At 34.7% G+C, this 27,260-nt stretch overlaps 2 pseudogenes; both read left to right on the top strand.

Moving 5' to 3' along the window:
- The window catches only part of LOC110207857 (heat shock factor protein 1 pseudogene), a 71,940-nt pseudogene extending 47,483 nt beyond the window's left edge, over positions 1 to 24,457 (top strand).
- Positions 24,458 to 24,638: 181 nt separating this feature from the next.
- LOC110207858 (adiponectin receptor protein 1 pseudogene) lies at positions 24,639 to 25,205 on the top strand (annotated as a pseudogene).
- Positions 25,206 to 27,260: the final 2,055 nt, after the last annotated feature.

Here is a 27,260-nt window from a genome sequence, read left to right on the forward strand (position 1 = left end):
TTCAGAGAAATGTGATATAATTGTTTTATCTATTTAATCATTTCTCTTATTATAATAGATGCATTAATGTTGGATGTGTAGAAACTTTTCTGTTTCAAGGAAAGATTCTCTTTCATCTAGTGTATTTTCCTTGATGGCTTCTTTACTTTAGAAGATATCTCTTATACATAGCCAGGAGAGGTATTTGATGCATTCTTTTCATATATATACATATATATATATATATATATATATATATATATATATATATATATATATATATACATATATATATATATATATACACATATATATATACACATATATATATATACACACATATATATATACACATATATATATACATATATATGTATGTATACATATATATATGTATATATGTATATATATATATGTAATGTGTGTGTGTACACACACATACATATACATACATATACACATACATACACATGCACATATATACATATATGTATATATCACACACATACATATATGCATATATACACACATGCACATATACATATATACATGCTTATATATGTGTATGTATATATGTATATATACACACATACATATACATATATTACCACACATACGTGTGTGTGTGTGTGCATGTATTAGAATATTATATATCCATTGGGAAAGACTTTGATTCTGGGAAATATTGAAGGCGGAAGGAGAAGGAGATGGCAGAGGATGAGATGGATAGAGAATATCATGGAAGCAATGAAAATGAGCTTGGACAGTCTTCAGGTGATAATGGAGGGCAGAAGGGCCTGGCATGCTATTGTCTATGGGGTCAAAAAGAGTTGGAAACTACTGAATGATTAAATAACAATATTTGGAAATATCAAGGATTAAACTCTTGGCAAATGCAATAGTAGACCAAATAGAATTTGGTATTTTGAAGGTTGTATTTACCATCAAATGTACTCTTGATAATAAATAGAATTTGAGAGTGGTAATATTTTAGGTGAGGTCTTCTTTACATTTTGATTGATTTGATCTCTTCATTGTCCAAGTCTTCTGCAGCACCATAATTTGACAGCATCAAATCTGTGGTGTTCTACTTTTCTCATAGTCCAACTCTCACAGCCAAACATGACTAATGGAAAATCCGTATTATATAATATACAATATATATTATTATGATATAATATATGTGTATTTATATATGAGTAATATATTATATGTAGAATATATATTTATCTATATTTGTATAGAATGTATATGTATCCATATAGAATATACTGCTGAATGTGGTGTAAGTCATTGTGTTAAGAATAATTTGTTGTGTTAAGGTGTTGTGTAAGTTGTTTTGTTGAGAAGAATTTTTCAGACTTCCGGAAGCCAAAATTGTGGAATAAATAGTAACTTGCTGTCCCTCTCCTGTATTCACTACCAAACAGTGAAACAACAACAACAACAACAACAACAACAACAAACAGCATCCCAAAATAAATCCTGGGACAGTGGAAAGACAGAGTGGAGTCGTCTTTTAGTCCTGGAAAATGGGAGGACTGGCAAAAAAAAAAAATGGTCCATATCATTTGGCAAATCAGGAGCACAGATCAGAACAGGAAGCATCCCAGTAAACCACCAGCAAGCCCCACCTCAGCAGACTGGTGTGAGTTCCTGAGCCCCATGATGCTGGAGGAGGCAAATGCCAACACCAGGAGCCCCCTCACATTTTAATTCAGCCAGGAGAACTAATAGACTCCAGTTCTGAGAACCACCATGTGCTTCAGTGTAGCCCAAGGTGGGCAGGTGTCCTCCAGCACCCAGACCTCCACATGCTTCTGTGAAGCACTGGGGGCAGGCATCCTCCAGCAGCTGGACTTCATTGTGCTTCAGTACAGCCCAGGGAAATAAGAATCTTCTAGAGGCAAGACTTCCACTTGCCTCAGTGTAACCCTGAGGGAAATGCAGAAAAGCACCATCAGAACTCAACACACACCAGATATTAGACACCACCACAAATACCCTAGCACAGCACCGGGTAAGCTGCCAGACCCCAAAGTTTCCATCTGCCAAAATATATTATGCTTCAGATGAAAAAAAAAAGGGGTAGCAATCCTGATCTAAGACCAAAAAAAGAAAGAAAAGAAAGAAAAAGTAGATACAATTAAAAGAGATAAGAAAGGAAAATGCAACCTGCTAAAAAGGTTTTATATGTGTGTGTGTGTGTGTGTGTGTATGTGTATGTGTTACATGTATACATACATATACACATATACATGAACACATAAACTCCTTGATAGTAGAAATTACTTTTTTTTCCTTTCTTTTTTGGTGTTTATTCTCCAAATATTGTCAGAACAAATGACATAAAATATTTAATAAATATTGCTACTTGAAAACTTTTCAAGCAAATATTGACTATTTTACTAATATATTGCCTGACTATTCCCATAATTAAAAACAGATACTTCAGGTAATAATCATCTCTTAATTGCAGTCATCTCCATGCTGCTTAAAATAGTGTTTCTTTATTGTGGTTAAAAACCCCAGTCAAGTTCATCTTTCATCTTACTGATGTCTTCTCTCAATCCATGACACATAATCAATCTGAATCTTATCAGAGTTTGGCACAAAATAAATGAGATTTCCCTTCCCAAACTATGGATCTTCATGTTTCACCCAAATGCTTAAGATATAGATCAATGACTATATTATCATCATGTCATTAGATGAAGAAATTTGTGAGAATAAACTAAGTAAAACTTTGACATCACAAAGAAAGAGACAGAATAATAATCTAGAAACTGGATATCCAACTGTTTATGAAACAACATTTAATAATAATAACATTTGTTATTCATAATGATGATTGATTGTGCTCATTGACATTCTGAGCCTGTAGGAAGTTATATCAAATCTCTGAAAACAGGTTCATTAATGTTTCAAACATTATATTCATTGTTCATTGTATCTTTTTCTTAAATATGCCAGCATAAATGCAGAGAGGAAAGAAATAAACCAATAAAAGTACGGATGAAAAAAATTGAAGAAATAGCTAAGAACATTTTTTTTTGCACAAAATAATATTTTATTTAAATGAAAAGCCAAAAATACCATATAATGGAAAATGTTTTTAAAGAAAGTTTAAAATATTTTACTTAAAGTATTTATGCTTTCTTCAACCTGATTCCAATCTATCTTTATCAGCTAATCCACCAAAACTCTTCTCTATCTTTGGCTCCATATTGTTCTATTCATTGCTCTCAGAAAATGATCTTAGTTTTTATTCCTTTTTAAATATTTCATCTCTCCAGTCTATACCATTTCTCCCTCACCTAAAATATTACCACTCTCAAGTTCTATTTACAATCAAGAGTACATTTGATGATAAATACAACCTTCAAAATACCAAATTCTATTTGGTCTACTATTGCATTTGCCAAGAGTTTAATGCAGGATATTTCCAAATATTGTTGTTTAATCATTTAATAGTGTCCAACTCTTGTTGACCCCATAGATGATAGCATGCCAGGCCCTTCTGTCTTCCATCATCACCTGAAGACTGTCCAAGCTCATTTTCATTGCTTCCATGATATTCTCTATCCATCTCACCCTCTGCCATCTTCTTCTCCTTCTGCCTTCAATCTTTCCCAGAATCAAAGTCTTTCCCAATGAATCCTGTCTTCTCATCAATGTGGCCAAAATATTTAAGGTTTAGCTTCAGTATTTGTCCTTTTAATGAATAGTCAGTTAATTTCTTTACATATTGATTGATTTGATCTCCTCGTTGTCCAAGTCTTCTGTAGCCCCACAATTTGAAAACATCAAATCTGTGGTGCTCTGCTTTTCTCATAGTCCAACTCTCACAGCCAAACATGACTAATGGAAAATCCATAGCTTTAACTATATGAACATTTGTTGGCAAGGTTATATCTCTGCATTTTTATTATGCTATCCAAATTTCCACATCTTTCTTTGCAAGGAGCAAATGTCTTTTAATTTCATGGTTACAGTCACCATCTGCAGTGATCTTTGAGTCCAAGAATATAATATCTGACACTGCTTCCATTTCTTCTCCCTCTTTTTACCACAAAGTGATGGGATCATATGCCATGATGTTAGGTTATTTTTTTTTTAATGTTAAGCCTCAAGCTAGTTTTTACACTCTCCTCTTTCACCCTCATCTCCAAATATATGTGGTATTAAATCACTATGTGCAAAATTAAATGTGCAAAATGTGACTTTAATTTGCATATAACCACTCAGTGTAATAACTAGATATTAGGTAGAGGACTGGGTTTATTTGATCCTCCACAATGTAACATGTGAAAAGCAATCACAACAAATCCCCTTCAAAATGGAAGTACACTTGAGGATTCCCGTGATAGTAACACTCTGTGACACTCCAATGAGAACTCTTAGTCCCTGAGTATCTCCATTCATCTTAGACTTTTAGCTCTACTGATACATGTTGTGGGTCCTCCTTAAATTCAAGTAAAGTTGGGTGAGCTGGAAGGCAACTTTCTTCCCAATTGGACCTGCCCTCCCCATATAACTCATAGTATTATCTAGCAATAAAATGCCAGTCTTCTTTCTCATATAATGATTTAGTCTTTTTTTGCTCCTTCATATATGTGAGCCACATGGGCAAATCTATCTCCAAAAGTCATGCAGCTTGGGAACTTTTCTTCCTTTTCTCCAGTGCTAGATATCTGAACATTTATGCTACTGGTATTGTGCTACCATCTGTCAGGGTGGGAAAATCAACAACTTTCAGCAATTCTCAAGGAGGGAAAACCTTGTGTGATTCACTTAAAATACAGTCTTGATGACTACTGATCAGGTGTGACATAGTGAGAATTCTTATGATTATGGATTGCACTATTGGACCTCTGATGATTTTTTTTCCTAACTCTGAAATTCTGTGATTCTTTTCATGAGTTATTGGGGATATGTACATACACACACACACACACACACACACACACACACACACATCCAAGCACCCTTGTGGCAGGGATATAACTTTACATCCTTAGTAGCTAAGCTGATTCAGTACCAAATACTCAGCTGACACTAAATGAAGGGTAGGTGAATAGTTGATTGTGATTTAGTCAAGAGTGTCTTCCAGCTCTTAAGGTATCATTGGGCAATGATCCTCTATCATTACAGTTATATTTGCAGTCAAGGGAAAATTCTCGCTTCCTAGTAAGGAGAATAATTTTATTGGTTATCTTCCTGAACAATCATCATCATCATATTCATCCTCTCCTCTCTCTCTCTCTCTCTCTCTCTTCTCTCTCTCTCTCTCTCTCTCTCTCTCTCTCATACTACAGCAAAAAAAAAAAAACAGGCAGTTTTCAGATATAAGTATTGAAAGGCAAAAACTAGTATCCAACTTTAAAATAAATCAGTTTCTAGACAGTTCTAATAAATGTCAGATGTTGACAGTGATAGGGGGACAAATATAGAATACATGGAGAATAACTGGAATATAAGATTGTGTAATTTAGAGTTGGAAGGGACCCTAGAGATTACCTTTAAAGCAATTCAGAAATTCACTTAGTAAAAAGTTTTCTTGTGCATAAATACAACTGTAAATAAAGTAAGATAATCAAAAGCTGCAGGCAGAGCCAAGATGGCAGAGAAAAGCCAGGAACTATAACATTTTAAAAATCAAGTAAGAAAGGTAGAAGAAAAATTGTGAAAAGAAATAAGAGGTATGCAAGATAGTCAACAGCTTAGAAAAGGAAAAATGAAAATTGATTGAAGAAAACAACCCCTTTATAAATACAATTAGCCAAATTGGGGAAAAATTCCACTGAAGAAAATAACTCCTTAAATAGTAAAATTGGCCACATTGGGGAAAAAAATGTAAAAAAGTTACCTGAAGGAAATAATTCCTTCAAAATTAGAATTGGGCAAGTGTAAGTTAATGACTCTATAAGACATCAAGGGTCAGTCAAATAAAAGGACCCACATGAAAAAAAATATTTATAGCAGCTCTTTTTGTGGTGGCCAAGAACTGGAAATTGAGGGGATGCCCATCAGTTGAGGAATGGCTGAACAAGTTGTGGTATACGAATGTAATGTAATTGTACCATAAGAAATGATGAGCAGGCAAATTTCAGGAAAATCATGGAAACACCTGAATAAACTGATGCTGAGTGAAGTGAGGAGAATGTGAACATTGTATGCAGTAACAGCCACATTATGCAATGATTAACTTTGATAGACTTCTCTCTTCTTAGCAATTCAAGGATCTAAGAAAACTCCAAAAGACTTATGATGGAAAATACTGTCCACATCCAGAAAAAATATACTAAGAAGTCTGAATGCAGATTGAAGTATATTATTTGCTCTCTCATTCTCTCTTTTTGTTTCTCCTTTCTTGTGGTTTCTCTCATTGGTTCTAATTCTTAACAATATAATTAATGTGAAAATAGGTTTAAAAATAATGTATATGTTGAGTTTATAGCAATTTACATACTGTCTTGGGGTGGGGGAGGGGAGATGTGAGGAAAAATTTGGAACTCAAAATCTTATGGAAGTGAATGTTGAACACTAAAAACACATAAATTTATTTTAAAAAAAGGAATTAGTCAAATAAAATCAAAAGAATGAAAAAAAGAAGCAAATATAAAATACCTCATTGGAAAAAATAGATGCAGGAGGGATAATTTAAGAATAATTGTGCTAACTTAAGGTCCTAATAAAAAAAAGAAAAATAAATAAGTAAAAGAAAAGCCTTTAAAAATACAACACATATTCCTACTAAAACACTAAAGACTATAAGAATAAATTCAGTTCTATTTAAGATGACAAGTAGCATCTACCTAAAACCCTCAGCAAGCATTACATGCAATGATGATAAGCTAGAAGCATTTTCAGTAAGATAAGAGGTGAAACAAGGATGTCCATTATCACTGCTGCTTTTCAATACTGTACTAGAAAAGTTAACTTTAGCAATAATAGAAAAAAATAAATTGGATGAATTAGAATAGGCAAAGAATAAACAAAGCACTAACTTTTTGCAGTTAAAATAATAACATGCATATAGAATCCTAGAAAATCAAATAAAAAGAAAAACTACTTGAAATAATTAACAACTTTAGCAAAGTTGTAGTATATAAAATAAATTTACAATCAGCATCTATGTATTACTAACAAAGCTCAACAGCAAAACATAGAAACAGAAATTCCATTTAAAATAACTGTAGATAAGATGAAATATTTGGGAGTCTACTTGCCAAGACAAACTCAGAAACTACATGAACACAATTACAAGTTTTTCACACAAATATAGTCAGATATAACCAATTTGAAAAATATCAATTTTCCTATTGGTAGTCAGAGCTAATATAGTAAACATGAAATTCTACCTAAATTACTTATTCACATCATACAAACAAAACTTCCAAAATTATTTTATAGAGCTGGAAAAAAATTTAAAAAATTGTGTAGAAGAATAAAAGGTCAAGAATATAAAGGCAATTAATGAAAAAGGGAAAGAAGGTAGCCTAGCCATACCAGTTTTCAAATCATATTGTAAAGCTGCTATCATGAAAAGAATTTTACTAGTGGCTGAGAAATAGTGTGATAAATCAGAGGAATAGGTTAGGTAAACAAGATACAGTAAGCAATGACTATAGTAATCTGCTGTTTGATAAACCTGAAGACTCCACATCTTGGGATAACAATTCTCTGACAAAAACTACTGGGAAAACTAGACATAGACCAATATCTTAACAATATATCAAAATAAAATAAAAATGGCTATATGATTTAGATCTAATGGCTGATGCTATAGGGAAACTGGGAGAGTAAAGAACAGTTTACCTGTTAGATTTATGGAGAATGGAAGAATGTATGACCAAACAAGAGATAGAGAACATGTTGAAATGAAAAATAGATAATTTTGATTACACTGAATTGAAAAGTTTTGCATAAACAAAGCCAATGCATCCAAGAGTATGAGTGAAGCTGAAAACTGGGAAATAATTTTTACAAACAGTGTCTTTCATAAAGGTCTCCCTTGTAAAATATATAGATAACTGAGTCAAATTTATAAGAATACAAATCATTCCCAATTGATAAGTGAACAAAGGATATGAACAGGTAGTTTTCAGGTGAAAAAATTTAAGCTATCTATACTCATGTGAAAAAAAAAAAAGACCTACATAGCCATTGATTAGAGAGATGGAAACCGAAAAACTCTGAGGTAAAACATCTCACCTATCAGACTGGCTAACATGACAAAACAGGAAAATGATAAATGCTAGGAAAGAAGTGGGGAATTGGAACACTAATGCATTGTTGGTGAACTGATGTTGGGAACTAATGCAACCATTCTGGAGAGCAAATTGGAACTAGGCCCAAAGGGCTATAAAAATGTTCATACCCTTTGACCCAGCAATATCACATTTAAGTCTGTATCCCAAGGAGTTCATAAAAATGGTTAAAGGATCCATGTGTGCAAAATACTTAAAGCAGCTCTTTTTGTGGTGGCAAAGAATTGGAAATTGAGGATATACCCATCAGTTGAGGAATGGCTGAACAAGTTGTGGTACATGAATATAATTGAATTTTGCCGTAAGAAATGATGAGCAGGCAGACCTCAGAAAAAAACATGGAAAGGCATGAATGAGCTGATGCTGAGTGAAGCTTGCAGAACCAGGAGAACATTATACACAGTAATGGCCACAATGTGTGATGACTAACTTTTACAGACTCATCACTTTTTAGCAATACAAGGATCCAAAACAAGTCCAAAGGCTCATGGTGTAAAATGCTCTCCACATCAAGAAAAAAGAACTTTCGAGTCTGAATGCACATAAAAGCATATTATCCCCCCCCCCCAATCTCATTTGTTTCTTATTTCTTGTGCTTTCTCTTTTTGGTTCTAATTCTTCTTAACAAAATGACTAATGTGAAAACAAGTTCAATATGAATGTATATGTGAAGCCTATATCAAATTGCACACGCTACCTTGGGTTAGAAGAAGGGAAGAGATGGGGAGAAAATTTGGAACTCAAAAACTTATGGAAATGAATGTTGAAAACTAAAAATAAACAAATAAATTTATTTAATATATTTTAATCTAGGAGAGATAACTTAGGAGTAATTAGACTATCTAAAGGCCCTGAAAAAGAAATAAAAGGAAAAGCCTTTGATAAAATACAATACACATTCCTATTAAATATGAATAAATGGAGTTTTTCTGAAGGTGGTAAGTACACCTATCTAAAACCCTCAGCAAGCATTACATGCCATGGTAATAAGCTGGAAGTATTTCCAATACAATCAGGGGAGAAACAAGGATGCCCATTATTACCACTGCTATTCAATATTTTACTAGAAATGGTAGCTTTAGCAATGAGAAGAAAAATTAATTGGAAGAATTAGAATAGGCAAAGAAGAAAAAAGTAACTATCACTTTTTGCAGGTAATATGATGATATACTTAGAGAATCACCTAAAAAACTACTTGAAACAATTAAAAACGTTAGCAAAGTTGTAGTATATAAAATAAACCTACAATCAGCGTATTACCAACAAAGCTCAGCAGCAAAACATAGAAACAGAAATCCTATTTAAATGAATTGTAGATAAGATGAAATATTTGGGAGTCTACCTGCCAAGAGAAACCCAGGAACTACATAAACATGATTACAAAACATTTTTATAAAATATAGTCAGATCTAAACAATTTGAAAAATATGAATTTGCCCATGGCTAGGCAGAGCTAATATAGTAAACATGACAATTCTATCTAAATTAATTTACTTCCTCACCACCATACAAATCGAACTACCAAAAATATTTCGTAAAGCTAGAAAAAATAATAAAATTCATCCAGGAAAATGAAAGGTCAAGAATATCAAGGAAGTTAATGAAAAGGAAAAAAAAGGCAAAGAAGGTGGCCTAGCCATACTAGTTCTAAAGCTATATTATAAAGCTGCTATCATCAAAAATATTTGCTACTGGTGAAGAAATAGAGTGGTAGATCAGTGGAATAGGTTAGGTACAACAGGGCACAGTCGGCAATGCTTATAGTATTCCACTGTTTCATAAACCTGAAGACTCAAACTTCTGAGATAAGAACTTACTATTTGACAAAAAACTGTAGGAAAAATTAGAAAATACTATGATAGAAACTAGGCATAAACTAACATTTCACAGTGTGTTCTAGACTTGCACAATTTATGCCTCCCTAACTGGCTGGCTGCTTGTGGCCCCAGGGCCACTTGAGGAAATCTGAAGGAGTTCCTTTGTATACAAGGGACGTTTTCCTCTACATTTTTCTCTGGCTGCCTGAAATCTCTTGGGGTGCTACAAAGGGCCAGAGGGTTATAAGCTGACTGCACGCAGCAAATTGTGCATGCCTGGTGTATACAGAGATAAGGTCAAAATGGGTACATAATCTAGACATAAAGGGTGATACCCTTTATATTTTCCTTTAAGGAAATTAGGAGAGCAAGGAAAAGGTTGCCTGTCATATCTATGGAGAAAGGAAGAGTTTATGACCAAAGAAGAGATAGAGTATTATGAAACACAATACAGATAATTTTGATTACACTAAATTAAAAAGGTTCTACACAAAAATGCAAAGCAACCAAGATTAGAAAGAATGCAGAAATCTAGGAAACATTCTTTTTCTTTTTTTTTTTTTTAGGCAGTTGGGGTTAAGTGACTTGCCCAGGGTTACACAGCTAGTAAGTGTCAAGTGTTTGGTCTGAGGCCGGATTTGAATTCAGGTCCTCCTGACTTCAGGGTCTGTGCTATATCCACTGTGCCACCTGGCTGCCCCGGAAACATTTTTTTTTTACAACCAGTGTTTCTGATAAAGGCCTCATTTCTAAAATTTATAAGAATATAAGTCATTCCCCAGTTGAGAAATGGTCAGTTGATATGAACAGGCAGTTTTCAGGTGAAGAAATGAAAGTTATCTACAGTTATACGAAAAATACGTTCTAGACTAAGATTCTTAAAATCTAGCCAATAGCTCACAAATGTTCAGACTCCTTAAGAGTCTGCCCATTGTAATGATGCTCTAATAAACTTTGTCTTTAGCTAAAAGAAGACTTGGGTAGAATTATATCAGGCAGGGACTGCATATTGTGATTTGGGGGGCCCGGCACCCCAAAACCCCTAAACCTGAACATTTTGGTGGCCTGTACAGGGGAAACTACCTAACCCCAATTTCTTCTTCAGCCAAGACTGGAAGTTATGTAAGCCTCCTCTGCCCCCTTTCTCGTTCTGCAGTTGGGATATATCTCCAAGCACTAAGGCTTGGAGGTTCTTTTTGGGCATACAGTTACAAGGGTATCTCACACTCAGCCTAACACTCTCAGGCTATCTACTGGTTTGGTTCGATGCCATGGACCTGGGTATATCTTCCACAGCATAGAGGACAAAGTAGGACTCCCTATCAGGAAGCATATGCCCAATTCTATCAATTCTCTTGGTGCTAGGGAATTGGGGAAAACTCCAGTGGCTTTTTGGTTCCCTGAGACTTACTTATTCTCTTTTCTCTACATCCCTGAATCCTCCTTCATGGAGGTTGCAGGGAAAACTTGGAATAGCTTAAAATATCTTGGCAGATTCTGGAAATTTTGTGATTGATCATCAAGGAGTTTTGAAACTTCTCCTTACAGCTCTGGTCACTCCTTTCTCCCACTCCCTTCCTTTGAGTCAAGAGAATATCTGTTAACCTCTTTCATAGGAGAAGACAGTTTCACCCTTTACCCCTCATCTTTAATTTCACCTTCCCCCAGCTGGTGAAGGAAGGAAGAGGCAGCAGCTACAGTGTGGGCCCCTGGCAATGGTCTTGGGCCCTAGGGCAACCTTTGCCTGGAAGCATCACACAAGTTCAGCACATCTTGCTCAAAGTAATGAAGCTATCCTCCAAACTTTGGTAAGCATGCTCTTCTAAATTTGTAGTTTTAACTGTTAATGATGAGGTGTTGATTCTCTGTGTAAATTAATTTGGAAATGCATTTGTAAAAATTGAAGCCACATGATTGGTAATGGGTTTAAGTTTCAAATTGGTGACCTTTTTGTATCAGTTACATAAAGCAACTTTTCATAATTTGGCTACTGCTAAAATAATTGAGTTGGTTATTGTTTTAATGTGTAAACTAGCCAAAAAGCTGCTTTGGGTTATGTATGGCTTGCTGAGAATTTGCAAGTGTATAGAAATCTTTAATGATTTACTTTTTACACCAGGACAAATTTAAGTTTGAGATGTAAATCCTGGAAAAATTTTTCCTAAGCTGTGATTAATGAAACTTGATGTTTGAGGTAAAAACTTCTAGGATTTTATTTTGAGTTGTCAGATGAGTCATAATCCATTGATAATCAATAATCCACCATCTGAGAGAAATGCCACAAGTTACTCAGAGAATGTGATAGTGGTGGGAAGTCACTATTGGGAAAAGCTGAGAGGACAATTTTAGCCTCAGTCTAAGATGGGATCCTCTTGTCTCAGCTTCCCCATTATGTTCCTTTGAAAAGGAATGTTACCCACCTGGCTTTTCCTGAGTCTATCTATGAGGTGGATTTGATATTGAATGGTTGGAAAACTGAGTTACCTCAATCCAAACAGAGCTAAAGGTGTTTTATCCTGTCATATCTGGGCCCTGAAGTTATTCTTCTCTCAGATTTGTGTCTTCCAAATTACAGGCCATTCACCTAAAATTGATGTCAAATGGTGGGTACCAGCCAATGTCTCCCCCTGGATGCAGCCTGTGCTAGGTTCCAGTCAACCTCCTCTTTGGAACCCCTTGGTGGCAGGGACAGCTCTATGACCCTTGCCAGCAGGAAGCAGTTTCAGAAGCCAAGACCTTCACCTTTTACCCCAAAAGAATTTGGTTCCCATTTGTTTGAAGGGAGAATGATGAAGATGGGATCTGGATCCCAAAAAGGAAAAACCCTAGACTTTCTTATGTGGCCAAATTTCTGGCATTTGCCTGAGGCTATAATCCTATCAACTGGCTACACCCAAACTCCCAATTCTCTGTTAACCTAACCTAGTCCTCCATTGTCTTACCTCCCTATGGACCCAGGCCATTTCCTACCCTTATCCTAGATAGACTCCATTCTCCCTTGCCCACTTGGTCCAGATCCCAGGAGTTCTGTTCACTCCAGCTTACTGGCCACTCCCATCCAGATCTTCCCTAGACCTCTTCTCCAGTCACCTCAAACCACTTGTCCACTCCTAGATCCCTCCCACAGTCTTTCTATATATAACATCCATCTTGTCTCCATTAAGGTGCTTAGATTCTTAAAATCTAGCCAAAAGCTCACTAATGTTCAGACTCCTTAAGAGTCTGCCCAATATGATGATGTTCTAATAAACCTTTCTTTGGCTTAAAAAAACACTCTAAATCACTATTGATTAAGGAAATGCAAATTAAAACAGTTCTGCCAACATGACAGAAAAAATAAAATTACAAATGTTAGAGAAGATGCAGGACAATTGGAACAGTAATACATTATCAGTTGGGTTTTGGATTGATCCAACCATTCTAGAGAGCAATTTGAAACTATGTCTAAATGGTAACCAAACTGCATATACCCTTTGATCCGGCGATACCACTACTAGATCTATATCTCAAAGTCATCACATAAAAGGTAAAATGACCCACATTTACAAAATATTAATAGCAGCACACTTTACAATGCCAAAGAATTAAAATCAATTTGTTACCCATCAATTTGTAAATGGCTGAACAAGTTGTGGTATATGAATATAATGGAATACTATTTTCTGTAAGAAATTACAAGCTGGCAGTTTTCAGAAAAAAATCTGGAAAGACTTACGTGAACCAATTCTTAGTGGTCTGAGCAGAACCAGGAGAATCTTGTACACAGTAGCAGGCAACACCAAGTGATGATCGACTATGATAGATTCAGCTCTTCTCAGAAATACAACAGTCGAAGTCAATTCCAAAAGACTCATAAAGGAAAATGTGATCCATATCTAGAGAAAGAACTTTGGAGTCTGAATGTAGGTTGAAGAACACAATTTTTACTTTTTTTTTCCTTTCCCGCAGTTTTCCCCATTTGTTCTGATTCTTCTTTCACAACATGACACATGTATAAATATATGTAAGATGATTGTTCATATCTAAATTATATCAGATTGCTTGCTGTCTTGGGGAGAGGTGTGGAGAGGGACAGAGGGAGAGAAATTGGAACTTGAAATCTTATAAACGTGAATGTTAAAAACTATGTTTACAAATAATTGGAAAAAAAAGGAAATGCTTTTAAGTGGGAAAAAAAAGAATATTAACCAAAGATTTTTTAAAGTATAGTCATAATAAAAATAGTAATAGAAATAAAAAAGAAATAAAAATATAAAAACATTGAAAGAAAAAAAGGATAATCCAAACCTGAAATGAATCTACTTTATCTCCCATAAAAACAGAATTATTGCCCACAGTCTAGATCACTTGGTACCTATATATAAAAGGGGTCTGTAGACTGATTTTCACCCCAGGAATAGAGAGAATGCCATTTATTCTTCCAGATAGTTAAAGCTCTTGAATAGTGACTAATATTGAGTCTTACAACTAACTAGAGAAGTTAGGAAGTTTGGTAATGAATTTATTTCACTATGTGGTGAGCCACTAGCTAGGATGTGTTATGAGCAATAATTTATCTGAATAAGATGGCCTGTTACATCTATTGAGAATAAAGTAAATGTTTCTGTATTAAAATATATTAGTTTAAGCTGTCTTTTTGGAAAAGAGAAGTGAACAAATCTCTGCCCAGGGAATCATAAATATTTTCTTTCAAGAAGTTTAAGCAATGTCACTTAAAAGATGACTATTTATTTTGTGTGCCGAACAGTTATTTTTATTTTGAATCTGAGAATAATAGCCTATAATAATATTTTGCAAATTATTCTCCTTTTAGAACATCTTTCACTTGATTATAATGGTATGTGTGCTAATGAGGGCTGGTGTGGTCACCTTTCACTTGTTAAATTTAGAGAAATAACAAGTTATTGGTTGAGTTGCTTTAAAAAGCCAAGTACAAATCAATGCTTTTAATTCCCCTTTTGCATTTGTACCTTTTAAAATGCTTCAATTTAAAAGCAGCATGTGGTGGAATCCTTAGATCCAGGAACTGTACATTTGTGTGACCTGGGAATCAGAATTCTAGGCCAGATGATGTTCCCAGAAGCAGCAGGGCCAGTTATATCACATGAATTTGATTTCTTTCATATTATAATGGCCCACCTCTAAATGATCTCCAGCTTATCATATCCTTCCTAAAATGCAAAACCCAAAATTGAATATAATGTTATCATCATGAGAGGGTTCTGATCTGGCTTCAACACCATTTCCTACATTCTTACTCTTTTGATTCACTTCCCTGATCCTACCATCACCCACAAGTGAACTTCCATTTTCACATTCATAACCTCTTAAATTCCTTTATTTGATAATAATTTCATTTTCCCTATGTAATGCTATTCTTTATTCTAACCAAGACTTTCAATTACTTGACTTTTTTTCATTTGCAGGCCATAACCCTTGAAATGACTGTCCTTTCTTCTCTATTTTGATTCCTTAGTGAATTGACTCAACTTTATTCTATACTCAAATCCCTTCACCCTTTGTTATACTGTTAATTATACCATGCCAAACACCAACCTCAGGTAACTCACACCGTTTGCCAACTTTACTTCTATTTATGTGATGTTGGATAAAGTTGGAGAAATTCTTGAATGCGTACTAACTGGGTCTTTTATAAATTTCTGCTTCATAATTTCAACTTGGTCCTCATTGTGACAGGGCAATGCCTTTAATCTCTCATCATGCTTCCTACTGACCTCAATATGTCTAAAACAGAATTCATCACTTTTCCCTCCAAAATCTTCCTTCTTCTAAACTTTGCTATTGGTATGGAGATTATCATCATCCTAGTCATTCACTTTATAGCATCAATTTCATCTATGGCTCCTCACTTGCACTTTTCTGACATATCTAATTTATTTTTAAAACTTTTTGTTTATACGTTTACAAATTCTCTAACATGTTTAACCTTTTGTCAACTGATATAGTGGTCACATTGGTTCAGGCCCTCATCAGTTCACACTTTATCTACTGAGTAGCCTTCTTATTGATATCCTTGCCTCAAGCCATTCCCCACATTAATCCCTTAACCATTCAGTTGCCAAAGTGGTTTTCCTAAATTTCAAGTCTGACCAAGTCATTGCCTACTTAATAAACTCTAGTGAATCCTCATTATTTTCAGGATCAAATTTAAAATTCCCTATTTGGCATTTAGAGCCCTTCATAACCTCACTTCTTCCTTTTCCAGTTTTCTTGCTCTTTCCCATATAATATGCGATCCAGCAAAGCTGGCCTAATTGTTGTTCCTAATACATGACACTTCATCCTTATTTTCTGATTTTTCACTAGCTGCATCTCATTTCTGGAATGTTCTCTCTCTCCTTAACTTCTGCTTTCTGGCTTCCCTGATCTCAGGGATTCTAATAGCTGTAAGGAATCTCAGGGGTCATCTAGCACAGTTGAACCCTGAAGAAGGCCCATAGAGGTTATCTACTGTTTATTGAAAAATGAAAGGAAAACTACCTCCAGAAATAGTCCATTTTATTGTTCAGTTCTAATTATTATAAATATTATGCTGTAAATAAAGCTACTATGTTCATACTGCTTAGGCATTCTTACATTGTTGATTTGTTTATACTATTCTTTCTATTCATAATGTTCTCCTTTCCCCCTTCATATTAAAATTATAACAAGATATGAAGAACTTACTCAAATTCTACTTTTCCCAAGAACATTTCATTAGTCTTCCCATTTGGAAGTTAGCTCTCCAAATCAAAATATCATAGAATTTCAGAGATGGAAAATGCCTCAGTAACCATGTAGTACAACCTCTACCCCCAAAAAGAAAACCCCAAATTATTCACAAGTGATTAGCCTTTACTTAGGCTATGTAATTCAAGAAGGGGACTTGAAGGTGAGTCCACTATCTCTCAAAGCATTGGGTTCCACTTTGCACCAACTCTAATTGTTAGCAATATTTATTTTATTTTTATTGACTTACCATACAGAAATTTGAAATCTGTATCTTTGCAGCTTATACCTACTGCACATACATTTGTTGTATTCTATGACCAAACAAAATAAGCCTAATTTTTGCATCACATCCATTCAAATACTTGAAATCAATTATAATTTATCCATTTCTACTCTCCTCAAGACCAAATATAATAAGTTTCTTCAATTGACATTTATATGACATGATATTGAGGCCTTTCCTATTGTGATTATCTACCTCAAAATTAATTCCAGTTTATCATGTCTTCCTAAAATGCAAAACCACAAACTCTGAAAGTATGATACAGGAAATTGTGAGCTGCCCTTACAATCAAGAAAATCTGTTTTCTAGCTCTGCCTCTGATGCAATCTTGTTATATGACTTCGGGGCTAGTCATTTAATCTCTCAGTGTGTTAGGCAAATTATTAAAAGTTGTAGACTACATGTTGACCTGAAGTGGTAATAGGAATTTCCACACATGGGAATGCCTGATACCAACGAAATTGCTCATCTAGTCACTAGCCCCTAACATTTTATTGAGTCAGAGCACCGTGAGTCAATCACATCTTTATTCCTGCCTGTGATGCTTTCCTTTACATCCTAAAGCCTCAAAATTTTCTTTGGAAAACATATCAGATATTTGTTGCATATTAAACCTGAACCCTACTAAAATCCCCACATTCTTTTCAGATTAACTTACATGTAATCTTACTTTCCTAATTTGTATTTATGGGGTTCATGTTTTAGACCCATATGTAAGACTACATTTACCTTTCTTGACTTGTCTCTTCTCCCTCTGTTTTTACTCTCTTGGTTCTCACTTGTTTATTGGGTCTCCATTTCTTCTCTTTTTCTGGATCATTGTTCGTATCATACCTCTTATTGGTGAATTTCCCATAGGGTTCTGTCCTGGTCTCTCTTCTCATATTAGGAAGCTTTTACAGCCCTTCTTGATTCCAGTGCCTTCCCCTCCTCATTTTCGTTTGGGATACATAATACTTGTTTGGACATGTTTGTTTGCTCCTCTCCCCCATTACATTACGATATACTTGAGGGTAACACTGTCATTTGCTGCTTTTCCCTTCAGAACTTAGCAGAGTCCCTGGAACAAAATATGTGCTTATTAAATGTTTATTGATTGGTTCACTTAAATTTAACTTCATTAGATTGGACCCAAAGTTTTAAGCTTTGAAAACCTTTGAAACCCATACCCTGTTATCCGTGTCTATTAACTACCAAGTCCATTTTGTGTCATCTGTAAATTTAAAGAAACATGTTACTATGATTTTTCTATGTCATTGATAAGAAAAAATTAAGTCTTTTAGTACCTAATCCACATGACTGTCCCAGAAACTTCTTACCAAAATATTGGGGAAGCAATTTCAACAAACAAACAACAACAAAAGAAAACTTACTAAAATGGATCCCTGAAGTTGAAGAAAGGCTACAAAATGAAAATCAAAGGATTTTAGGACTTATAGGAAAAAAGATTATGAAAAAAAATGCTGAGTATCAATCCTCAAAAGTCACATATGAAAATTATTCAAGAAATATTGTAAGAATATAGCAACTTAAAGATTAAGAGAATCCACAATAATCACTAAAAAGAAAAACAACCAAACAAAAAAAAACCCTCTAATTTACCCAGAAATTTATAATCACATATCAGAACTACATTTTCAGGAAAACAATTCTTTGCAACAAGCAAAAACAAAAATATTTCACATCCTCTCATTGATAATGAGTCAGAAAACTTATAAGATTATTCTATATTTATAAGAGATCAAAGGAAATATGGAACATGATTTTCTGAGAAAGAGAGAAGAATATCTGGCACCTCCATAATACATATAAAAGTGTCAAGCCTAAATATGAAACAAGCAATTGTCCACTAAATGTAAGGTAAGAATTCAGTTCATTACTTTAAATAATATTAAGTGAGAGCAGGATATTCAAAAGACAGACTTACCCAAAGAGAAGAAAATAAAACACTTACATATAATAATGTAAAACCAAGACACGAAATATTTGTTTTTAACGTGGCAAGAGTTGGGTATATTAGGAAAAATATTTTGTTGGTGTGTTGTTATATTTTCTTTCTTTTTAAACAGTCTAAATTTTAGTCTTATGTCATTAAATTGACAAATGTGATAGAAATAGAAACAGTCTTTGTAGGATGAACTGTGTGAAAACAAGTGCACTGGTGCCAAGATGATGGTCTTATGGATTAATTCAATTGTTCTGAATTTCAGTTTAGAAAATGGAACAAATTTCCTACATACTTTCACCGAGAAATTTCACTACTTGGCATATACCACAAGGAAGTAAAAGATAAAATAAAAAGTACATTACTTATACTTTGTTGGAACAAAAAAAATAGAAGCAAAATATGTAGAAACCAATTGAAATTAAGGGTATAAGGAATTTGGAAAAAAAACATGGGAGTATTTATATAAAGTGATGATGAATAAAATAAGCAGAAACAGACAAAATATATACAACAAAAATAAAAATTAAATAATTGCTAAAGGAAATCCAAAGTACAAGTAATTGAAAAATAGTTATGGTAAAAGATAGTGAAACATGCTCTCTTCCTTATAGAAGAGAAGTGAAAGGCAGAATACCAGGGCATAATATAATATCCTGTATATACTTTGATGTTGAGGTCTATTTTCCTAATTGTCCTGTCCAATATTCAGATTTAATCTCAGTCTGATATTATAAGTTCAAATGGACTTTTTGTCAAGAATAACTATGATCTAAAGAAAAAAAAAGTCAGGCTGAGCTAAGATGGCATAGTAAATACAAGAACTCCCTTGGGCTCTCCCCCAAACCCCTCCAAATACCTGCAAAAATGGCTCAACATTCTAGAGCAGCAGAACCACAAAAAGACAGAGTGAAAACAAATTTTGAGCCCAAGACAACATGGAAGGTCAACAGGAAAGGTCTGTGGAACAACACTGGGAGAGGGGTCCAGTCCAGCAAAAGTGCACCAGCACAGACTGGGCCCCAGTGAAGCCAGAGCAGGCCTCAGAGGACTGAATCACAGGCAGGTGTGCTGGTTTCCAGATGTCTCAACCCACAAATTTCAAAGATAACTTAGAAGGTCAGTTGGAAAGGCCTGTCAAACCTGGATGAGAGAGGAGTACAGTCCAGCTTTAGACCCAGCACAGCCCCAGAGTGGCAGCAATAACAGCAGCTGCTTTAGGAGTTCTTAGCCCATAGATATTAAGGGGATTGAACAACTGCTGAGAAGGAGATTACAAGGGTTTCTTTGCTGGCACTGAGGCAGGATTATGTTGCTTTGTCCATATATGGATCTGGGTCAAATTCCTTTGTGGCAGTCCTGGCATGAGGAGGAGCACTGACAGAGTAGAGCTTGTGGCAGCAGTGGAGAGGTAATGTTCCTTACAGTACCAGGGCAAAAAACAGTGCTTGTTGTCACTCACAGATGAGAACACAGTCCAGGAGAGGAGTAAACACTTCTTCTTAGATCATATCAGCTTAGGAGGACTGAAAACTTACAGGGTCCTAGAAGTATCTCTGAAAACAGCTACACAAAATCCTTGAAGCTTGGCACAGTATGCCTTCCACACTGGAAGCAGAACCCATTTTCAACAAAGAGTTAGAGAGTCAAATAATTGCCTGAGAAAATTAACAAAGAGGAGAAAAAAAACTCAGACTATAGAAACATACTTTGGTAACAAGGAAGATCAAAACATACACTCAAAAGAAGACAACAAAGTAAAAGCTCCTATATACATAACCTCCAAGAAAAATATGAATTGCTCTCAGGCCATGGAAGAGCTCAAAAATGATTTTACAAAACAAGTAAGAAATTTGGAAAAGAAACAAGACTGACATAAGAACAGCATGAAAAATATGCCAACAACTTGCTAAAGGAGCTCCCAAGATATTAAAGAAAATAACAACTTAAAAATAGACCAACTCAAATGGCAAATGAGGTCCCGAAAGCCAATGAGGAGAAGAATGCCTTCCAAAGCAGAATGTCTGAAAGATATAAGGTGGTCTAAAAGCTCATTGAAGAAAATAATTCCTTAAAAATTAGAATGGAGCAAATTTAAGCTCTAATGATTCTATGAGAAATCAAGAAATTATAAAACAAAACCAAAAGAATGGAAAAAAAAAACAATGCAAAATATCTTACGGGAACAGCAACTGACCTGGAAAATAGATCCAGGAGAGACAATTTAAGAAAACATTGGGCTACCTGAAAACCATTATCAAAAAAAAAAGAGCATAGATAACATTTTTCAATAAATTATCAAGGAAAACTACCCTGATATTCTAGAACCACAGGGCAAAATAGAAATTAAAAGAATCCATGATCACCTCCTGAAAAAGATACCAAAAAGAAAACTCCCAGGATTATTATAGCCAAATTCCAGAGTTCCCAGGTCAAGGAGAAAATATTACAAGCAGTCAGAAAGAAATAATTCAAGTATTGTTAAACCACAATAAGGATAACAGAAGGTTTAACAACTTCTATATCAAGGAATCAAAGGGCTTAGAATATGATATTGCAGAGATCAAGGGATCTAGGATTACAACAAACAATCACCTACCCAGCAAAACTGAGTGTAATCAATGCTGGGAAAAATTGACATTCAATGACATAGAGGAATTTATTGCATTTTTGAGGAAAAAAATACAACTAAATAGAAAAATTGTCCTACAAATATGAGACTCAAGAGAAGTATAAAAAAGGTAAACAGAAAAGAGAAATCATAAGGGACTTATTAAATTTGAAATATTTACATTCCTATGGAAACACGATATTTGTAACTCAGGAGACCTTTCTCCTTATTACGGTTGTTGGAGGGAATATATATAGATAGATAGATAGATAGATAGATAGATAGATAGATAGATAGATAGATAGATAGATAGAGGGCACAGATTGAGTTGAATATGAAAGGATAGCATCTAAAAAATACAATTAAGGGGTGTGAGAGAGAAAGAAACTGGGAGAAGGAGAAAGGGACTGGTATAATGGGGCAAATTATCTCATATAAAAGAGGCAAGAAAAGCTTTCACATTGGAGAGTAAGGAGGGGAAGATGAGAGGGAATGAGGGAACCTTACTCTTATCAGATTTGGCTTAAGAGGGAACAACATACATACTCAATTGGGCATGGGAATATATCTTACTGCACAGGAAAGTAAAAGGAAGGGGATAAGAGAGGGGCTGTGTGATGGAAGGACAGATTGGTGGAGGGGGTAATCAGAAGTTAACACTTTTGAGGAAGGACAGGGTCAAAAGAGTGAATACAATAAATTGATGATGGGATAGGATGGAAGGAAATAGAGTTAGTCTTTCATGAGTATTATGAAAGTATTTTGCATCAGTACACATGTGTAACCTATATTGAATTGCTTGCCTTCTCAAAGAAGGTGGGTAAGGAAGGAGGAAGGGAGAGAATTTTGAACTGTTTTAAAAATGAATGTTAAAAATTGTTGTTACAAACAACTGGGAAATAAGATTTACAGGCAGTGGGGTACAGAAATCTATCCTGCCCTATAGGACAATAGAAGGGGAAAGGGATAAGAGAACAGGGGAAATAGAAAGGAGGGCAGATAGAGTAAGGGGTAATCAGAATTCATGCTGTCTTAGAGGGGGGGAGGGGGAGATTGGGAGAAAATTTGGAACTCAACATCTTTTGGAAGGAATTGTTTAAACCTAAAAATACATAAATGAATAATTTAAAGTGAAAAAAGAAGAAACAAGTCATTAAAACATCCTTTAAAAATCAAATTTTATCCTTGTTATATAGGATTTTAAATTTTTCTTTAGTGTGTCTATATTAGCAATAATTTTAAAAGTCACTTTCACTTACACTGTACATTAACAAATCACTCTAGCTTTTTCTTATGCAGAAAATACATTGAAAATGAGTTGCATTATTCAAATGATATTCATCATTTCATTCAGTAGGCTTTCAAAATATTTTTACAACCAAAAGAAGAGAAGAAAGGACCTCATAGAACATCTTCAAATATGTATACAGCATATCAATACGTAGACATTTCTTTCTTTTCAAATAAAGTGTTTATTGTCCAAGATACAGAGGAAAATTGTGAATAATTTCAAATGGTATTTCTATAAATTATATTGTTTAAACTTCATCTGAGGAACAATATTTGAACATTGTAAATGTAATCACAGGAAATTTAGCATTGAAAAAAATTTAAAATAAAAGGTCTACTGGGATGAAATACTTGTGAAATATGTAATCTCTTTTCTATGAAGTGCATACTCTGATATTACTTCAGAATTTTTGATACATTATGATTTTGAAATGTTACTAGCAACGATCTCAAATACATATATTCTGATGTTTGTAAATAGTCAATTATTATGTGCCCCCAGTTTTTATTTAGTAACAATGGATTTTTTTTTAAAAAAAGTATATTCCCCAAAGTCTAATATAAATTCTCTTAAAGTCTATTTTTTTTTTGTAATTTAACACACAAAATATAGTTGAGAATTTCCAGGTTTTTGATAAAAATCAAGGTCTATAAAGTTCACAACTCTCAAATTTTTTAAAGTATTTTTCTTTACTTACTTATCCATTGCTGTACAAAAGCCCTATACCATTACTAAGTTTTTATAGGAATTAGAATAGGATTTGGAATTGGAATTGTAAGACTGGCAATGACCACTTAAGGCTTTTCTCTGGAAAAATTTCAATTTAGTGAAAAAAAATCGATTTCTTATTGTTTATATTAAGAAATCAAGATCTGTGGAGAAAAGATACATGTGGAATGCTTATAGTTTATAAATAGTGTCAAATATATACTCATAATTCTAGGATATGGATGTTGTTATCCTTAAGAAGACAAAGAGGTGATTTAACAAGTAAATATTGAAGCCCTTGATAGACATTAATATTAATACATTAATATGAACTAAAATTAATAAATATTTAAATTTCTTGATATTCAGTCCTTCCTTTTCCTTATTAGATTTAGTTGTTTTCTTACAGAAGATATAGAAAGTCAACTTACTATTTAATAAAAATGATTGCATTTGCTGTTCCGCTCCTTCCAAATCAGAGCCTCTGAATCCCTGGTGGATGGAAGTTGCCTAGCTCCTGGGGCCACAGCTGAGGTCAGTGTTGCCCCTGCATAGGGGAAGGTGGCCAGTCCCAGCCTTTGGCCACTACAACTGCCTACACTGTCCCTGGAGCTTGGCCTGGTCTATCATCAAAAGGATATCTCTTCCCCTAGGACTTGGAAGCTTCAAGTTTCAGCCATAGTGAAACTGCTGCTTGTAGATGTGTCACTCAGATGTCTGCTGTGGTGGGGAAGGACAGTGGGCACAGTAGTGACCAGGGCATGGATACAATGAAGCTTGCCAAGCTAGGACCCAGACTAACAGAGAAGGATGAATGAATGACCCGCCTCTCCAATTCCACCAAAATTGAAGAAGAGCAAACGTGTCCAGTTCCCCAAGAAAAAAAAGAGGTGCAGGTACTAACATTGCCCCTACAAGCTCACCATACCATGGAGAAGATAGAGGAATTTGTGTATCAGGTCCATATGGGAAGGATGCTGGCTGCTCATCCTGAATGATATGCTCTGTGACTGGCTAAAAGACAGTGAAGTCTACTGTCATTTAGAGAAAATCTCTCAGACATCTTCCACATTGGACTATTTAGGGATTGCTCCACTGATCATGGGGAGCTTTGGCCCCTGGCTCTGTTACTCCTACTGCTCTCTACAGCCACAACTAATCTACCTCTCCATAGTCTGTGAACTGAGCATCTCTGCCATCATTGTGGTCCAGTGGGACCATTTCTCCACACCCAAACACCAGCAAACAAGAGCAGCAGTGTTCCTGGGATGTGATTTGAGTGTGGTTATGCCACCATGCACTTCATTATTGGCACAAGAGTGGACCAGATGTTTTGTTTTGTTTTGTTTTTTTTCCCTCATGGCTGTGATGCATATCACTGGAGCTGGGCTTTATGCTGCCTGAATCCCTGAATACGTCTTTCCTGGAAAATTTGATTTATGGTTCCAATCACATCAGATTTTCCATGTCTTGGTGGTGGTGGCAACCTTTGTCCACTTTTTATGGAAACTTCAGGAATTCCTTTATGATTTTGAAAACTGCTGCACTGATGACTCCTTTCTCTGAATCCCACCCACTTTAGGGATAGAGGAGGAGCTTCCCAAGTTCTTTTTCAAAAAATTTCTTGGCTGAAACAAAAAGAAGACTTGACTTGTATGTTTCTGGAAGAAACTTCTTAGTAAGTTCCATATTGTCAGCTCTCAAATTCCATACCTGAAACAGGAGCAGATAGCCTGCCTAAGTCATTCCTCTCCTTAGAATAGCAACCAGTGGACTTACATGGACAGTGTTTTGAAACGCATGTCCACCCTCCTTTCTCCAATCATTTTGGAAATAACTAAAGAACTGTGTCTTTTTAGAAATTCTGTTTCTGGAAGAAAATGGTCCCTCATTCCTACTTTGTAACTTGGAAAGAAATTTGGAAATATGTAAACGAAGTTACTAGAATGTCCAGAGACTCCATTTCTGAGCTTATAATCCAAGGACATCGTTGCTAAGAAAAAGTCTCTATATATTCCAAATCATTTGTAGCAGCACTTTTTGTGATAACTAAAAATAGGAATCAAGCTTATCAATCAGGAATTGGCTAAACAAATTGTGATACATGAATGTTATGATAAATTACTATGCTATAAGAAATAATGTGATGAATATATAAAAGTATAGAAAGGTCCATGTGAACAAATGCAGTGTGAAGTAAGAAGAGAAAATATAAAAATAAAAAATAACTTCAAAAATTTAAATGGAAAGAACAGTGATGCACCAAAAAATCAAAAGTATATGTGACAAAATTGTAAAGATCAAAGAATCAAATGAAGAAATATGAGAAGACATTCCCTAACCTATGACTTTATGAATTTGGGAGGTCTACAGGTGATACATATTGCACATAATTTCATACTTATTTTTAAAGAAAGATATTGATGAGTTATATGTACTTTTTTTCTCTCCAAAAACACAATTTGTTATTCAGGATCACTTTCCAGAAGAGAGAGGAATGGTTTGGGGAAGGGATAAATAGGCTGCTCTACTGATTTAAAAAGGAAAACGTATCAACAAAATTTATTTAAATTATGTTAAAAAGAAAGAAAATTGTCAAACAAAATGTTTTGTCTGAGATCATGAGTGCTGCCCTTGCTTTTTTTTTAACATCATTTGAAACATAATAGATCCAGTCCCTTAAAAAAAATGATTGTATTTCATGTGTTAGATGTTATCTCAGATAATACAATTGCTCACATCTACTGTTGGTCGATATGTTAATCAATGTGTTGCGAATGATTTGCTGCAACTATCTGACTCATTTCTCTCACCCTAAAGTCTCAGTAAACCCCTGATATTCCCCAGTGTCTGATCACCAATTTATTTGCATGTGCAGGGTATACAAAAATGAAAACAAAAAGATATGTGTATATATATATATATATATATATATACATATATACATATATATAGTACATATTTTTGTGTATATATATATACATAATATACATATATACGTATATTATGTATACTCACACACACACACATACACACAAAGTGACATACTAGTCTCATGTGCTAGATTGTCTTGTAGAGGCTACAGGGAGCTAAGAGGTTGTACTTTTAGAATGTTGTGTCATATAGAATCTAATTGAAACTCTTTTAAAGGTCCTCTAATTTATCACTACTTGGGGTGGGTGGGCCATATGGTGCAGAGTAAAGCACAAATTCCCACCAATATCCACCCCTGTTGCAAACACTCAAACTTGTTTCAAAGTCCGAAGAACCGGCTACATCCAAATAACTAAACTTCACATGTACTCATGCTGTCTCGTGTACTTGACTTCCCTCCAAAGTCAAGACTCCTTCACACATAAGAACACCTTTTCAGATTCCTCCCTTTTATTTTTCTCTCTAACACATACTTACTATTTCTATTCTATACTCTTTATGTCCTTCTTTTTCTCATGAATACATTTCCTCTCTGTGAGGAATTTCAGTAATAATCATCTTATTACAAACTCCATGCAAATTAAGAGGCTCATTTCTTCCATTATATCACACTCACTTTAATGGTTCACTCTGCTACTTCTGAAATTTGTCCAGGTAAATTTCATTCTTAACTGTATAGCATCCCTT

This window comes from Phascolarctos cinereus, unplaced genomic scaffold, assembly GCF_003287225.1.
Source record: "Phascolarctos cinereus isolate Bilbo 61053 unplaced genomic scaffold, phaCin_HiC Scaffold_4;HRSCAF=312, whole genome shotgun sequence".
NCBI lineage: Eukaryota > Metazoa > Chordata > Mammalia > Diprotodontia > Phascolarctidae > Phascolarctos > Phascolarctos cinereus.